We start from the raw sequence: 17,595 nt of genomic DNA, 5'->3' as shown, positions 1-17,595 counted from the left end.
TATCACAATAAGCCAAGATCATGGATTAAAGGAATGGATTTTATGTTTAGTTAGTAGTTTAATGGTTAAACTAATTCCGCACTAATTAAAAAGTTTTGAAATCCATCCATTCCTTCAATTGGTATCAGAGTCATTGGCTTAATTTTGGTATGTTATAAACATGGCTAAGTATGTTGGTTGATGTGATTTTCTTAAGCTTAGAGTAATATGTAATTTAGATCATAAAATTTGCTTTATCATAAAAGTTATGAAGCATGTAATGTAAGGTAGATTTTATAATAGCTAGAAAAAGTTTCTGGAAATTACATGTAGGAAGTGGTTTAAGTTTTATGAAACTTTGATCCATATAAGAATGTATTAAGGGATTCTATATGTTTCTTAATTAAGGTGTTAATCTTAGAAACATATTAGATTATATATGCTTTAGGGTATGCATGATTTTTGGCTTCAAAGATGAAGTAAACAAATGTTCAATGGAAGAACACAAAGCTGGAATTTTATTTCCAGCTTTGGAACATGTCTAAACTAGTTATGAACTAGCTAATTTTTCATGGTGTTTGCTCTCACTTTTGATCCATAAATTCATGAATTGAAATTTATCCAATAGTTAGTGATGACATAAAATCATTTCCATGATTCCTTCACCAAATAGTTGGTAGAGTTATTCATCTTTACTATTAGTCTCCCTAAATCACTCATCAAAAGTTGGTGAATCATGATGTAAAACATCATCCCCTAAATCACTCACCAAAAGTTGGTGATGCATGATGTAAAACATCATCCCCTAAATCACTCATCAAAAGTGATGTGAGACATCATCCCCTAAATTACTCACCAAAAGTTAGTGATGCATGATGTAAGACATCATCCCCTAAATCACTCAACTAATTTACTTGCATTAAATTAAAGTAATTTAGTGGTTAACTTATTTTGATGGAGTTAATTATGCTTGTTTAATTAACCTTATTAATTTTGGTTAATTAAAGGATGATTATGGACTATGGCCTAATATAATTGAGCATGTGATTGGCCGACTATTCATTTTGAATGAATGTGGTTATGTAATTAAAGTAGTTAATTCATTTGGGTTATGTAATTAATTTAATTAATTCATTTGGTTATGTAACTAAGTAGCTTATTTAATTTATTCAAGTTTGATTAAATTTAAATGGGAGCTTGTATTCCCCTTATCCACTCTTGTAATCGAAGATGGATGCACATGAGGATGATCCAAAGAAGAAGTTTGAAGTCATCTAGCCTTAAAAGAAGTTCAAGTGCAAAGTGTAATAGCTTAGCTTAGTTATTTAATTTTCGTAATCGTTACGCGTAATTAAAATCAACCACCCAAACATGACCTTGATCCAACATATTGGCTCATGTTGGATCAAACAACAAGTCCATAATCATCCTATGTGACCTATTGTAATTGCATGTTCATTGCACTTGATCAAGTAATTTTATACTTCCCATGATTCCATTTGAAAAATGTTTTTGATGAAATCAAATTGTTTTCTGAAAACAATTAGTGGGAGTATTTTATTATAGATCAAGTATAATGAATGTGTGATTGCATTAGGATCAAAGCAAATGCAATGTGATTGTTATTAATGAGATTATTAAAAATGAGACCTTAAAATTCCCTCAAAGTGATATTAAGTTGAAAAATGAAGAAGACATTATGATGCTTCTTTGTGGCCTTCCATCATTGTAATCTCCTATTAGATGTTCTTGCATCTGAATATCATTCCGAACGGAGGTATTTCTTGCTAGGAAGATTAAAAAGAGGTTATTCAACATTTGATGTTGTAAGGTAGGGACAAATCTTGGTCAATATTCTATTATGATGAGATTTAATTTTTGATCTCTATACTTACATGAGATGATGGGTATAGCTTAACTAGAGTAATTTATCAATATCCTATTATGGTGAGACTTACTTACTTTAGAGGCCAAAGTTATGGATATTCACATTTGATGTGATTGGATAAGAGTATCCTCTTATGGAAATTAATTTGACTTATAGTTCTATTATGATGCGGTTGGCTTAATGAAAATGAGTCTTCCATACTCACTAAGAGTTTTAATTTATACTCTCGAATTCCTTGAGGGATTTGGAATTTGATAAAATAGTGAGAGGGTGCCATTTGATTCTTAAGACCCGAGTCACTTGGTTTTAAAATAAATCTTATTTATTTTATTTTTATGTTATGTAGATTGCAATATGTCAGAACATCCTATCACCAAAATTCTCAATGAAAATCGTCTTGAGGGCCCAAACTTCAATGACTGGCTCCGCAATTTGAAAATTGTATTGACATTCGATAAGATCGCTTATGTCTTACAAAATGCACCCCCTCACACCTCTTTGGCTCAAGATGCAACCGATGAGCAACGTGTTGCTTATCAAAAGCATAAGGATGATGACACTCAAGCTAAATGTGTTATGCTTGCATCCATGAACTCACAACTTCATAAGCAACATGAGAATATGGATAGCGCCAGTTCTATATTACTCCATCTCACTGAATTGTTTGGTGAGAGAAATAGAAATGTGCGCTTCACAGTAGTCAATGAGCTTGTCAAGACAAAACAAGTGAGGGGTGCACCTGTGCATCAACATGGTCTAAAAATGATAGGCCTTATTGAGCAAATTCAAGACCTTGGATTTGCACTTGATGCGGAGCTAGCTCAAGATCTTCTTCTAACCTCCCTAGATGATTCATTTTCTCAGTTCATAATGAACTATAATATGCAACAAATGGATCATACCCTTTCTGATCTTCTCAATATGCTAGTAACAGCTGAGAAGCAAATCAAGAAAGAGAGTGGGAGTGTGGCCTTTGTCGCTTCTCCTTCATCTAGTAAGTCCAAAGGTAAGGGCAAAGGGAAGAAGAAACAAGTGATAAAGCCTAAGGGAGCAGTCCAAAAGAAGAAGAAGAAGGAACAAAAGGAACCAAAAGGTATTTGTTTCTTTTGCAACAAAGATGGGCACTGGAAGAGGAATTGCAAAGCTTATCTTGCATCCTTGAAGAATAAGTCTTCAACAGAAGGTATGATCAATGTGATTGAATCAATATTTACAGTTAATAATACTTCCACTTGGATAATTGATTCAGGTGCATCCCACCACGTTTGCACTTCGTTGCAGGACCTAGTGGGAGCAAGGAAGCTTAAAGCTGGAGAAATCACCCTACGTGTAGGAAATGGCACAAGAGTTGACGCCAAAGCCGTGGGGACTTATATTTTGAAGTTACCATCAGGAGATACATTGGAGTTAAATAATTGTCTTTATCTTCCTATATGTATAAAGAACCTTATCTCCATCTCCATGCTTTTGAAGGATGGTTATAGAGTAGTTTTTGATAAACTAAGTGGTTTTGTATCTATTAATGAACGCATGATATGTCATGCTAATATTATTGATGGTCTCTTTCATCTAGCTTTAGATGGTAGTATTAACTGTATGAAGGAAAATGCTTTGGGATCTAAGAGATCTCGAGGAACGGTTAACCCCATTAAGATGTGGCACCTTAAACTTGGTCATATTAGCCAAGATAGAATTCACAAATTATCCAAAAATGGATACTTAGAGTCATTAGGATCTGATCCTATGCCTACTTGTGAGTCTTGTCTAAAAGGAAAAATGACCAAGTCACATTTTAGTGGACAAAGAACAAGAGTTAATGAACTCCTAGGCCTAATACATACAGATGTTTGTGGTCCTATGTCCACTATTAGTAGAGGTGGATTCTCATACTTCATAACCTTTACCGATGACTACTCTCGATTTGGTTATATATACCTTATGAAGCACAAATCTGAAGCCTTTGAAATGTTCAAAGAATTTAAGAATGAAGTTGAGAAACAAACCGACAAGAGTATTAAGGCTCTAAGATCTGATCGAGGAGGTGAATACTTAAGCAATGACTTTATTGATTATCTCAAACAAGAAGGCATTGTTTCTTCATTAGCTCCTCCTGGAACACCACAACTCAATGCTGTCTCTGAAAGGAGAAATCGAACTTTGTTAGACATGGTTCGTTCCATGATGAGCTATACTGATTTACCTATATCCTTTTGGGGATATGCACTTCAAACAGCAATTTATTTGTTGAATAGAGTGCCTTCCAAGTCCGTCCCTCTTACACCATATGAGATGTGGCATGGGAAGAAACCAAGTCTCAATCATATTAAGATTTGGGGTTGTCCAGCTTATGTCAAAAGACTAGAAGCAGGCAAGCTTGAAGCTAGATCAAGCAAGTGTTTATTTGTGGGATATCCTAAAGATAGTTTAGGATATTATTTCTATCAACCTGAAGAACAAAAGGTGTTTGTTAGCAGGAATGCCACTTTCCTTGAAAGGGACTACGTCCTTGATGGAAATGTTGAGCAAATGGTAGAACTCAAGGAAGTGTCCAACAAGCCACAAACTAACACTTCATTTCCCGTTGAACAACTTCCTGAACCAACTATAACACAAACTCCAAGAATATCTAGTAGGATCCGGATACCTCCCAAGAGGTATGGTTTGTGTCATGAAAGCCTTGGGGAGTTAAATCTCCTTGGTGACAATGAAAACCTGCATGATCCTTCTAGTTATAATGAAGCAATGTCAAACATTGACTCAAAGAAATGGCAAGAAGCCATGGAATCCGAGATTGACTCTATGTATACCAATCAAGTCTGGACTCTCGTTGACCCTCCACCTGGTATTAGACCAATTGGAAACAAATGGGTCTTCAAGAAAAAGATAGGCTCAGATGGTAAAATAGAAACCTACAAAGCTAGGTTGGTGGCAAAGGGCTATAAGCAAAGAGAGGGCATTGACTATGAAGATACGTTCTCTCCTGTTGCCATGGTTAAATCCATTCGGATATTATTTGCTATAGCTGCTCACTATGATTATGAGATATGTCAAATGGACGTAAAGACTGCATTTCTGAATGGCAACCTTGAGGAAGACCTTTATATGGATCAACCTGAAGGCTTTGCGTCTAAAGATGACATTCATAAAGTGTGTAAGCTTCATAGGTCCATCTATGGACTCAAGCAAGCTTCAAGGAGTTGGAACATCCGTTTTGATGATGCAGTCAAATCTTTTGGTTTCACACAAAACATAGATGAACCTTGTGTTTACAAGAAGGTCAGTGGGAGTGCTGTTGTGTTCCTTGTACTTTATGTAGATGACATCCTACTCTTTGGGACTGATGTAGGAATGTTATCTTCAATTAAAGTTTGGTTGTCCAAGACCTTCCTTATGAAGGATCTTGGAGAAGCTGCCTATGTACTAGGAATAAAGATCTATAGAGACAGATCAAAATGATTAATTGGATTATCTCAATCCTTGTACATAGACAAAGTGCTGAATAGATTTCACATGGAACAATCTAAGAAGGGTTTTCTGCCTGTCAGACATGGCATTCACCTTTCTAAGAAAATGTGCCCACAAACGATTGAGGAAGTGCAAAAGATGAGCAAGATCCCATATGCATCTGCAATAGAGAGCCTCATGTATGCGATGCTATGCACAAGACCTGATATCAGTTATGGCGTAAGCATAACTAGTCGATATCAGTCCAATCCAGGTTTAGAACACTGGAATGCTGTTAAGAATATCCTTAAGTACTTGAGAAGGACTAAAGATTTATTCCTCGTTTATGGAGGTGGTGATTTGCAATCAGAGTTGCAAGTGGAAGCATACATAGACTCAGATTTTCAATCTGATGTGAATGACATAAAATCCATATCAGGGTTTGTCTTCACCTTGAATGGAGGTGCAGTAAATTGGAGAAGCTGCAAACAAAGCGTTACTGCAGATTCCACTACTGAGGCAGAATACATTGCAGCATCAGAGGCTGCAAAGGAAGCAGTTTGGATGAAAAAGTTCATCACTGAACTTGATGTTGTTCCTACCATTGAGTCACCGATTCCACTTTACTGTGACAACAATGGGGCAATTGCTCAAGCCAAGGAACCAAGGTCTCATCAAAAATCCAAACACATCGAAAGACGTTTCCATATCATAAGGGAGATTGTTAATCATGGAGACATTAACATTCTCAAAGTAGCATCTGCTGATAACATATCGGATCCATTTACTAAGCCTTTATCACAAGCAAAGCTAGAACAACATCTTGAGAAGATGGGTGTACGTTTCATGGCTGATTGGGTTTAGTACAAGTGGGAGATTGAAGGAATTGTGTCCTAAAACAATCATTTTGATGTAATTATTATTGTAATGATTATTAATCAAAAGGGCAAGTTTATTGTTCATTGCTTATATTTAATATTTGATTGAACAAGGTCCAAGGAATATGAGTTAAAGAGAAAGTAATCTAAAGAGTTAGATGTGTGAGACCTTTACTCTTTCACACTCTTATCCTAAAAAGTTCCTAGTCATAGGATTATCACTTGGACATTGATAATCCGGAAAGACTAGCACATACTATGTATGCTTAATATGGAGGATGATATGTCTCTTGTTATTTGTGTGGAGACACTAATACAAGTATGTGGGTGCTCTTAATTTAAAGAGTACACTGAACGCGATCATTAGAGTTCTTGTATGGAGTCTTACTTACATGTCAAACTTGAACTCTAAATTGCAATAATACAAATTAGTCCTTTGACCTGAGACACCATAGTTGTCTTATGAGTGAATTGATTATCTCTTGATGATGCAATAATATTGTGTCCCTTAATGGATATAATAGATGCATTCATTGGTATAATCAATTCGGTCATGGAGACATGTGAGTGTACAATAAGGAATCTCTATCCTTAAGTAAATAAGGTGTATGTTCAAAGATGTGATTCAATGAGTCTTTGGCCAAAGCATTGAATGAGATTAAAAAAGAGTTTCTAATCACATTCTAAGAATCACATAAGAATGAAAATCACATTAGGGGATTGACATATCAATTCCATACCCCGATGATGTGATTTAGAACATAGTGTTAGAGAAGGACCGTATTGTATTGTAATTCCAATTGAATAGGTTCTTTGTCATTCTACATTAACTAGGGTAGTCATGATATGTTGCGAGACGTCACTCATGACTTGTGAAGTCCCCGAGGATTAATAAACATTTATAATCCTAATAACAAGGGAGAATCAAAAATGGAGTTTTTGATTCGTAAACAAAATAGAATGGTTCTATAAACTTCACTGCCTTGTTAATTAAAACCTAAGAGATCGCACACCATATAAGTGGATCCTTGAGATTGTATATGAAGAAGATTAAACAAGAGTTGGTTATGACCAAATAATTAATTAGATTTATTATTTGGACATAATTAGGATTTTCGGGTAAAACCGAACCTATTGGGCCTAAACGATTGTCGGGTTTTTTGGTGTGGACTTGGGCTTCACTAAGTGAGATTTAAATGAAAGCCCAAGACACATTTTTAGTGCCCAATAACATGTATGGACCAGCCAACATATTGGCTTTATGAAAGCCAATATTTTTCTTTTAGTAATTGGAGTTATTTCCTATTATATAAAAGTGAAAGCATGGACATAATAATAGGTGTGTCTCCACACTATTATTTTCAGTTTTGAGAGAGAGAGAAAGAGTTCTCTCTTGGTCCATCACAAAATTAAAGGAAGGGGAAATTACTGGTCACACCCTGTACTTTGGGTGCGTCGACAGTTCAGTCCCTAACATTTTAATTTTAACAGATAACTCCCTACACATTCAAATTTCACACAATTTAATCCAAAATGACAATTTTACCCCTCATTTTCTCTTCTTCTTCTTCTTTTTAAAAAAAAAAAAAATTTCTTCTCTCTCTCTGTTTTTTTTTTTGGGTTATTTTTCTGCTTCTCTCTCTCTCGAACACAAGTTTATCCCTCATCACTCTCCTTCACACAAACCCCCTCCTACCACTGGATTTAGAAAACCCATTGACTGTCAAAGTCCTCTCCCATTCTCCTCTGCACAAACCCAATCATCACTCACAAATATACAATGATTGATGTTCAACAACTCAACAAGACAACAACCATTTTTTCTTTCCTACCAAAATTGGCAGCATGCCAATACATTTGCACATGACCAAAACTAGCACATACACTTGATAACAAATAACAGATACAGAAACAAAGCAGCATACCAAAAGTCCAAAACTGGCAGCATGCCAGCATACCAAAACAAATGCAAATTTCATCTCAATTTATACAATGAACCATTTGTCAATTCTGTCAAACACTTAAACAAAAAATAGTATGCTCTGGGGCTTTGAATGCAACTATGATTTCAAAGCAACTACTGATACACAATCACACACACACACACACACACACACACACACACAGAGATAGCAATAACAACTATGAAGAAAACTGGAAAAAGCATAAATTATCGCCGCTTTAGAGCTCTAGCATTGCAGAAAAGATATGAGACAAAGGTAGTAAAATAATGGCCTTGTGGGATGCAAATCATGCAATTCGAACCAAGCTTGAAGAAAGCCGAACCAAGTAAGTGAGTAACCAAGCAAGTTACCCAGAAATCCGAAATCGAACCCACCTGAAGAATCTGAAATCAACAGGCATGCTGTATCTGATCAATATTTCACGGGCGGCCGAAACACCAACACCACCACAAGTAGTACCAGCAGCGCCGCCAGCATGCAATCCACCAAGAAAGCAACAGCTGGCGGCCATTTCCGATTGGTTTGTCACCGAGAAAAAGCACAACACCAACAAGCGGAGATCCAAACCCAGCCGAGTGAGGAGCACGAGATCGTCGCTGTCGTCGTTCTCCTGCCACGTTCCCGACGAGGATCGCGAGCTCCTTCTCCCGCCTGAGGCCGTCGATGTGTCGTCAGCGGTGCTGGATATGACGTCGTTCAAGGCTGACATGAGCGTTGACCGGCAGGTGTCGCTGCCGAGGGTGTTGAGCGGGAGTAGCTACGTCGGGAGCTTGTACTCTGGGATGACGACCCTGGACAGGAACTTCTCCGGCGACGTCAAGGACTCGTCTGCGACGACGAGGCCGGTGGAGGAAGAGGAGGAGGAGGAGGTGGTGGGAGTGGAGGCGAGTAGGGATAGCTTGGCGCAGAGGAACGGGGTGGAGGCGCCTAGCGCCTAGGCGAACCTTGGCAAAAGAGAGAGAGAGGGAGAGAGGAGAGACGACGCTGTCTTTCTCAGTCGAGCGAGTGAGAGAAGCAGAAGAATAACAAAAAAGAGAGAGAGAGAAGGATTTAAAAAAAAAAAAGAAAAAAAAAAAAGAGAGAGAATGAGGGGTAAAATTGTCATTTTGGATCAAATTGTGTGAAATTTGAATGTCTAGGGAGTTATCTGTTAAAATTAAAATGTTAGGGACTGAACTGTCGACGCACCCAAAGTACAGGGTGTGAACAGTAATTTCCCCTTAAAGGAAAGAAGAACACTTGCATAATTTCTTCTTTTCTTTCATCTTTCTTCATCTCTTGATTCACTTGGTGAAGATCCTTAGAGGCCATATCCTTTTGTGGCTTTACTTGTTACATCAAAGAGAAAATTACAAGCACAAGAAGGAGTTCTTAATCCAAGGTGCTTCAAGGTGAAGGAAACACACACAAGGAGAGATCAAGGAGAGGAACTTTGGTGGTTCACTTGGATCGGATTAAAATCACGCTCCAAGGGTGAGTAGAACATAAACTACTTCTTTGTTCTTCCTTACTATGCATGCTATGTTTATATACATATCACAATAAGCCAAGATCATGGGTTAAAGGAATGGATTTTATGTTTAGTTAGTAGTTTAATGGTTAAACTAATTCCGCACTAATTAAAAAGTTTTGAAATCCATCCATTCCTTCACTTGATAAGTGAAATTTCTAGCTTCGCATGTGTGTCTGCTGCTTCTTCTTGAATATACTGACTTCTGAGTTCATTTTCTGTTTCATGATACCAGCCTTAGATGTTTCTGTCCAATGCAACCTTGTATTTATAGATTTCAGACAATGATTATAAGCTGATTTGATATATGTTTTCAACCGTAATGATATAATTAGGAGTTTGTCTCGAGTATTGCTTGCATAGTTCCCGTGAACTCTAGTATGTTGAACTGCCAGAACTCACTGACAGTTATGTTATTACGAAAGAGTCACGGAGCTTTACCCAATGTGAAATCTCAAGTTCAACGGTCTTAGTCTTTGTATGATTTAGGAACTTGTATCTAAGTGAAAATAAGCTACTCTATTTCTCCCATTGTAATGGAACTTGAGTGGTAGTTGGGCTGCTGTATCTTAATAGGATCTTTATCTGTTGGAGCTCCAACAACTTGGACTATAATTGTAATCAATCAAACTCACTGTGCCTATTGGAAACGTGTGTGAATGGAATCTTGAGATGAAATAAAGTGAGCAATCCACTATGAAGGAACCTAGTGTCAATTGGAAGCTGTTGATAGTGTGGTTTAGAATAAGCTTTAGATAGTATGGGTTTCAAAGGGTTTTTCGGCTGGACTAGTTTAGCGGGGTTTTGGTGTGGTTTCGAATAAGTTTTAGATAATATGGGTTTTGAAGGGGCTTTTAGCTGGACTAGTACGTTAGTGGGGTTTCGGTTTCAGATTTGGGTTTCTTTTGGGACGTGGGTGTACTTCAAGGGAGTTGTTCTAGAGGTTTTTCAAGGATTCAGAACTGGGTTTGTTGAGGAATTCAGGAATTCAGTTTGTTCTAGTATATCTACATTCTACAGGTAATGTTGCAGGTCAGTTTTGCCAGAAGATTTAGTGGGTTCTTGCAGATTTTTGCAGGCAGTTAGTAAAGAAAAGATGCATTGTTCTGCTTTTGAAGGTTCTTAAAGACTTGGTTTGAGGAATCGGTGTTTGGTTCTTCAGCTTTTTAATTTTTAGGCTAATTTTGGCTTAGATAGTATGGGTTTCGAATAAGTTCTGATTCCAGTTTATGGATAAAATTATGTTGCTGCAATGAGTGGGGTCTAAACATGGATTAGATCCAATGCTAGATCTAGTTTTAGTGGGGATCTGAGTAGCAATTCTGGATTTAAAGTCAAGCCAGCAACTGGCAGGAAAAATTGGTTGTGACCTCTACCCGTTCTGTGGAAAGGACGCCCTTTAACCTACTGAGGTAATATCTTCTCATGTTGGCAATTCATTTTTCAGTTCCTTCTGTAATGCATGAAATGATGAGTCCAATATTTGATTTGCACAATGTAATTGGATATAACTATACAAGATAAGACATGGAAAGCTGCATGTAAACTAAGTTGCTGGAATGACTGGATTTTTTCAAACACAAGCTATCTTTTTTCATTCATTTCTATCAGTTTCAGAGTCTTTTGTTTCTCCTGAAGTTCTGCATTAGTTAATAACTTGGAGTTGCAGAAGTTAATTAAAGTTTTAATAGCCTGCAATTGACAATTTAATCTGGTCCATGTGTTCATTATACATAGGCTGCTAGAGTCTTTGAAAGTCAATTGGCAGAGTCCATCTTGGAAGGTGATGGGCAACTTGCATTTCAAAAGCTTGCAACTACAACAATTGAAAAACTAATGCCGATGATAGAAGGGAACGGAGAGTTTGGTCAGGCAAGGTGGAGGCTAGTGTATGCACCAGAGACCCTAGCTTGCTTTCTGTTGATCCTACTATAGATCCTCTCAAATCCCTAGCCAGTAATATTTCATTTGGTACAGAAGTTGAAGTCCAACTTGGGAAAACTTCTTCGGGTATTTTTCAAGCAAACTCCTTAATCTGCTTTCTATATTGTTGCAACTCACATTTGATATTCTCCAAATGCATCGGTTCTTCAAAGTTTTGGAAACTTTGTGTGCAACAGCTCAGTATTTCAGGTATTCAAGTTTTATTATTTCCTCTACGGCGTAGTAGTGATATTTTGAGTTCAGGCTCACTTGTTCAGTTACGACTGGACATATATGCATGCAGGTGATGGCGTCAAAAGGCCTCAAGTGACAACAATTGTGGGAGAAGTAAGAGAAGAACACTCAGAGAAAGGTTTGTTGCCAACAAATCGATTCATGTTGCTACTAGATTCCACATTAGTGTGTTTGAAGGTATTTCTTTGTTGAAGTCCGAAGTAGCTGCTGTAAAATCTGATGTGGGGAGGCTCAAACCAACGGTGGGATGTTTGGAACCTAATATTGAGACATTGACACAAAAAATAATTGAGTAGCAGAGTTGTTCTGAGAATTGAAACTTGGTTTGTTCTGAGAACCAATACCAGATCAATATGAGCAGCTGTCTAGGATCCAAGATCCGGATTTGAATGCAACCCGGGTCCCAAATACGGATCTAGATCCGGCCAAAATCCAAAATCATGTCTGTCAAGACAAACTTGACAAGTAATACTGCCCTAATCCACCAACAAAGGCCCAAACCCAAATCTGAAAAACAGATCAAGGCCCAAGCCCAAAGAGAGTGAACCCTAGCAGCCAATCCAACAGAGCTCTTATCCATCCCGCCGTCGCTACTCTTACAATCACTGACGTCGTAGCTGCGCCTGCTCCACCCATCAAGTCGGCGACGTAGGACCAAGGAATAGACCTTAGAGCACGCAAACGGCCGAGCAAGAACGAAGCCGACGTCATTTCTCCCCGTTGCCATCTCAGTAAGACGGCACCACCAACCCGTCTGATGATCAGACAAAAGATAGTTCTGCCATGCCTGCTGCCATCCATGATGAAGGAAAACGGCTCGATTCGACTGCAGACCTGTCGGAGCCGCTCCTAATCTGAGTCCTGACCTCGAAGACATTGGGGTCCCTGGATCCCAAACCTTCCAGCCACTAGCAGCCACCAATCCTGTGCGCCGAACCGAAAGCAATTCCAATCCCCAGTGCGAAGCAGTCTGGGTAGAAGAGAAATCCATCGCCTCAAAACGGGTCAAGGACCTCGGCTTCTTGGAGAAAAAAGGAATAAAGGAAGAGGCGGCATGGGCCGTACTCGAAGTCTGCGACACCAAAGGAGGCGCCGGAAGTTTACTCCATCGGAGATGGAGGAAGGTGCAGAATCGCCTACCCATGGGAGGCGTTCTCTGAAACCCTAGTAGAAGAATATCATTCCTTAGTTTTACTGTATCCAACAAAATCAATCTAATAGTAACGGAATAATATAAAGATTTTTAACCATTGCAACTACTTCAAAAGAAAGATTTTAACAAAATTTTTTTACTTTTTTTTTTAATCAATAAATCAATTCTCATTCAACTCAAGCCAGAATGACACAGATACATACCTTCTCTTGCCATCTCTATGAGCAAGTTTAGAACGTGGCATGTTAACACCACTCATTAAACAACTAGTGCTAACTTATTCAAAAGCAAGCCGATAACTATGAAAAATCTAAGACATAGTAAATAGGCAGAGTTCAACAAAAAATAAATTTTCTCCTTGCCTTCCAAGCTAGGGCTAGGAGGTTTGGCTGGATCCATCCTCCTGGATCCCAAATCCGAAACCCCCTAGACCCAGAGCTCAAAATTTGAAGTCCCAAAGTAGGATTGAATTGGAGCACCCAACTTTGTTTGGACACCCAAAAAAGTTTAGGCACTCAAACAGATTGGGCCTCCAACGTAAATTGGGCCACCAAACTGATCTAGGCACCCAACCCAAATTGGGTTCGCCCTCTGCTGCACCATTCACGATCGTGGTCTCCAAACCTTGTTTCCGGCGATGGATGTTCTACGTCACCTTCCTCCAGAAGTGCCTTCGCCTCCCCCGTTCACCGCCGTTCTCAGCTACGAGTCCAAACTTCGCCGTAGCGAGCCTCGCCATGTCCCTCTCCGAGCCTCCATGACCTGTCAAATGTTTTTCTTACCTTGGAGAGCAGCATTAAGAGATAAACAGAATGGAGAAACAGTATAATGAAATCAAACAAATTAATTAAAGTAACGTGAAGATTAAAACTGTTACCTTGTTGCAAATGGAAGCTAGCAGCAACAATATCTATATGCTTCAAATCATATAAATCCAGATAAATAGCAGCAAATTAAACATGTCCAAATTTCACTAGAAGAAGATTGATCTTGCAGAAGGGTAATCAATTAGTACTGATGGAGGAAAATCTGCTACTAACCGACTTGTATAAGGGAAGTTCTCTATGTTTATGGACAATCTCATTACTACTGGCACAAAAAAAATAGTTATGAAATAAATTTGATTAGAAAAGAGCGGGGAAATATGATAAGTTTAGGGCTTCTTCTTTTTCACCCTAAAAACTGATAAATATATCCATGTCCAAAGTTGAGATGTGAAAACCCTGAACCTCTCCCACCAAAAATCTGAAGCTAAAACCTTCGAAGAAAGCTACTCAGTAATTGGGGATGAAGCACAAGAGTGATCATTTTCTGTCTTAGGAGGTAAGTGTCTTATATTTTCATTTTCCTTCCAAAATAGAAAAGTTGGTTACCAAAAACCCTAGGTTGTAACAAGAGCTTCAAATTGTTTTAGCTTTTCAGAGGGACCTAAAACCTATTCTTATACCATGGGAAACATAGCATCTAAGTGTTTCACCGTCAAAAAGAAGCAGAGCAGTGACACAATAAGTGATCTTCCTGATGATATATTGTACCACATTCTCTCTTTTTTATCCATCAAATCCATTGCACAAACCAGTGTTTTAGCTAGAAGATGGGGTTATATATGGGCTTCAATTCCTGTCCTTGACTTCTCTAAGGCTTGTCCTCAGATTCTCATTCCCGAGGCCGAGGTAGTTAAGCAAACACTTGATCATGAGCATTCTAAAGCAATGAAATTCATAACCTCATTATTATCCCGTCGCCACGAAAACTATAACATCAAGGTTTTTAGGGTTTATGGCCATCTGAGTTTTTCCCGTTTGAATAATCTCATCCGTCTGCTGGTGAACCATAGGGTAGTAGAACCTGAGCTCTACGTGTTGTTAAGTGATAGTTTCGAGTTTCCTGAGTGTCTATTTGAGTGCGATTCATTGAGGAGTCTCACATTGCAAGTCCATAGTCCATATTATTGGAAAGTAAGAAATCTATCAAGACCATACTTTGGGCTTGCGTGTCCATGTGTTTTGGCTAAAAGAGGTCTCCGATTGGTTCACACTTTGTCTCTAGCTAATATGGATTTCTCGAAAAGTGCCGATTTGGGTAATGTGGATTTGTTTTATGGTTCTAATCATTCCCTTGTCTTTAGAAAATGTTCTTAAACCATAGTAAAGGAATCAATTGTCTCAAAATCAGCTGTCCAAAGTCCAAGCCTCAACGATTTGACAGTTCTCATGATGAAGATAACTAGCCTGGACATATCTGGAACAAGGCAGGAGATATTACCAGTCGATAGTTGCGAAATTTTAAGTTTTGCTCCAAATCTACATACTTTGCGGTGGACATGTAATATCATTACCAATATGTGTTCGTTCCAGAGCTTTCCTATTTTGAGAACAGCTGATATTAGTTTTCTGGCTTCGATGACTTCGACTGACATACCTTTGGATATCAATCTTCTTTCGGCTTTGTCCCAAGTTCAAAAGCTTCACATAAGTATTGGCTGCGGTCTCTGGGTAAAATTTCTTTTGTTTTTCTTATCTCCAAGACTGGAGACTAGCTTGTACATATATGCGATAGATAGCTTGTTCGGATTTTTGAAAGTTAAGTTTCCAAATTAGTCTACCAGCAAACCTGTTTCTTTCTAGCTATCTGCAGGAGCTTGTTATTTCTCTGGACTAAGTTAATTGACACACAAATGTTGTTGCTGCATCAGTTTGTTACTGAACCATTGATCATGTATTTTTTGTAAGTGCACTATTAAAGCGGGAATTATGTGCTTTTCTTTAGTCTATCTCTGGTAAAATATGCAGCTGTGGTGGGATATATACTATAGCTGTTTGAGATAAGATTTTCATTTGTAGAAGGGTGTACATACATGTCCATTTGCAAGCATAATTAGCTATAATGAGCCACGCTCATGGTACCACCAGGGGTACCAACGCCCACCATATGAGTGACTGGCGTAAAGACAGTTAGCCGGGTTACCGCCTGAGCCCCGGATCAACCCCAAAGCACCGCCGACGCGCCGCCACGCGCCGTGTCAAGATGGCATCAGAAGCTACTGAAACTGGGAACTGAAGCACCATCAGTCCCACATCGAAAACAAAGAGAAGATCATCCTCTTCCTCACCTATAAAAGGTTCTCTCCTCTCTCCTCATTAATGACGCATTTAATACTTACCTACTGTTACTTTGTCAACATAAATACATTGACTAACTTAGGCATCGGAGAGTTGAAGACCGCCCGGCGCGGTCTCCCTCTGACGCCCATTGTATTTTATTTGACAGATAACGGGAACCACTCACAACAAAGGTATCGATCCGCCCGCCGGATCAGCGTTAACTAAAGTTCAGCTACCGCTAGACTTTTAGACATTAACATTGGCGCCGTCTGTGGGAATCCTTGAACAGAAGGTCATCCCATCACAATTACCATGACTAACGGTAGTGGGGGAAATATCGGGGAGCAGGCAGACCAGTCCGCCGTTCCCCAACCCGCCCGCCCAGCGGTAAGCATCAACCGCGCACTATTCAACACCCCGGTCAACCCAGGCGGTGAAACAAATCCAAGCAGCAGCCGTCCCCCAGGTCAGGACCTCACCGCCTTGTATGAGCTGGCGCTGGCGGACCTCCACAAAGCAAACAGAGAGCGCGAGCAGGAACGCAAGGAGAAGGCGGAGGCCCAAAACCAAGTGGCCACGCTGATGACACGTTTCGACGAGCTAAGGCGAACGCTGGACGCAAACGCCAACCCTGCACGAAGTGAGCAGTCACACAGCACCAGACACAGCCGGCCTACCGCTGGTATAGGACCCATCGTGCAAATGCAGGTACCGCTAAGCCCACCTGAGCTGGCAGGAATGGGACCACCCCCTATCCCACAACTGCCGGAGCAGGAGGCGGAGTCATCGCTGCGCACCCACCACTCGAGGACTAGAACAAGGACTGAGGGTAATCTACCCATTCCCGGGCGGGGGTTCGCTCCGCGGAACGCCCGAGCGGGCCCCGCTGGCGACGCAACCACCCAAATTTTGGAGAGGATGCAGCAGTTAGAACGGAGATTAATCCTGGCGGAGGCAGGCACCCCGGCGCCAGCCCCAAACCCACTCTTCGAGTCCAGGCCAGGCCCATTCACCGCCACAATTTTGCAAGCCGTCAGACCAGCGTTTGCAAAGACCCCAAAAATGTCACATTATAGCGGTAAGACCGATCCCTTCGTCCACATGGACACGTTCAAGAAGGTCACCAACAACAAGGGATTTGATGACGCCACCCTGTGCCACTTGTTCAGCGAAACGCTGGATAGTGAGGCAATGAGTTGGTTTTTCGAGTGTCCGCCAGGGTCCATCGACTCATTCCACGCATTATCTCATGCTTTCCTCTCTCGATTCATCTTGTTGTCCGCCGGTCATCACAACACGAGCCAGTTGTTTGGCGTCAGACAGGGAGGGGACGAATCATTGAAGGCATTCGTCACAAGATGGCGAGCGGCAGCATCTCAGTGCCGCGATCTCGACAAAACAATGGCTTCAGCGGCTTTCAAGCAGGGACTCCTCAAGGGACCATTCCTCTATCACCTCAACTACAATCATCCAAATGCGGCGTATGATCACCTTATG

This window comes from Rosa chinensis, chromosome 2, assembly GCF_002994745.2.
Source record: "Rosa chinensis cultivar Old Blush chromosome 2, RchiOBHm-V2, whole genome shotgun sequence".
Classification (NCBI taxonomy): domain Eukaryota; kingdom Viridiplantae; phylum Streptophyta; class Magnoliopsida; order Rosales; family Rosaceae; genus Rosa; species Rosa chinensis.
This window is presented reverse-complemented; position numbering follows the sequence as displayed.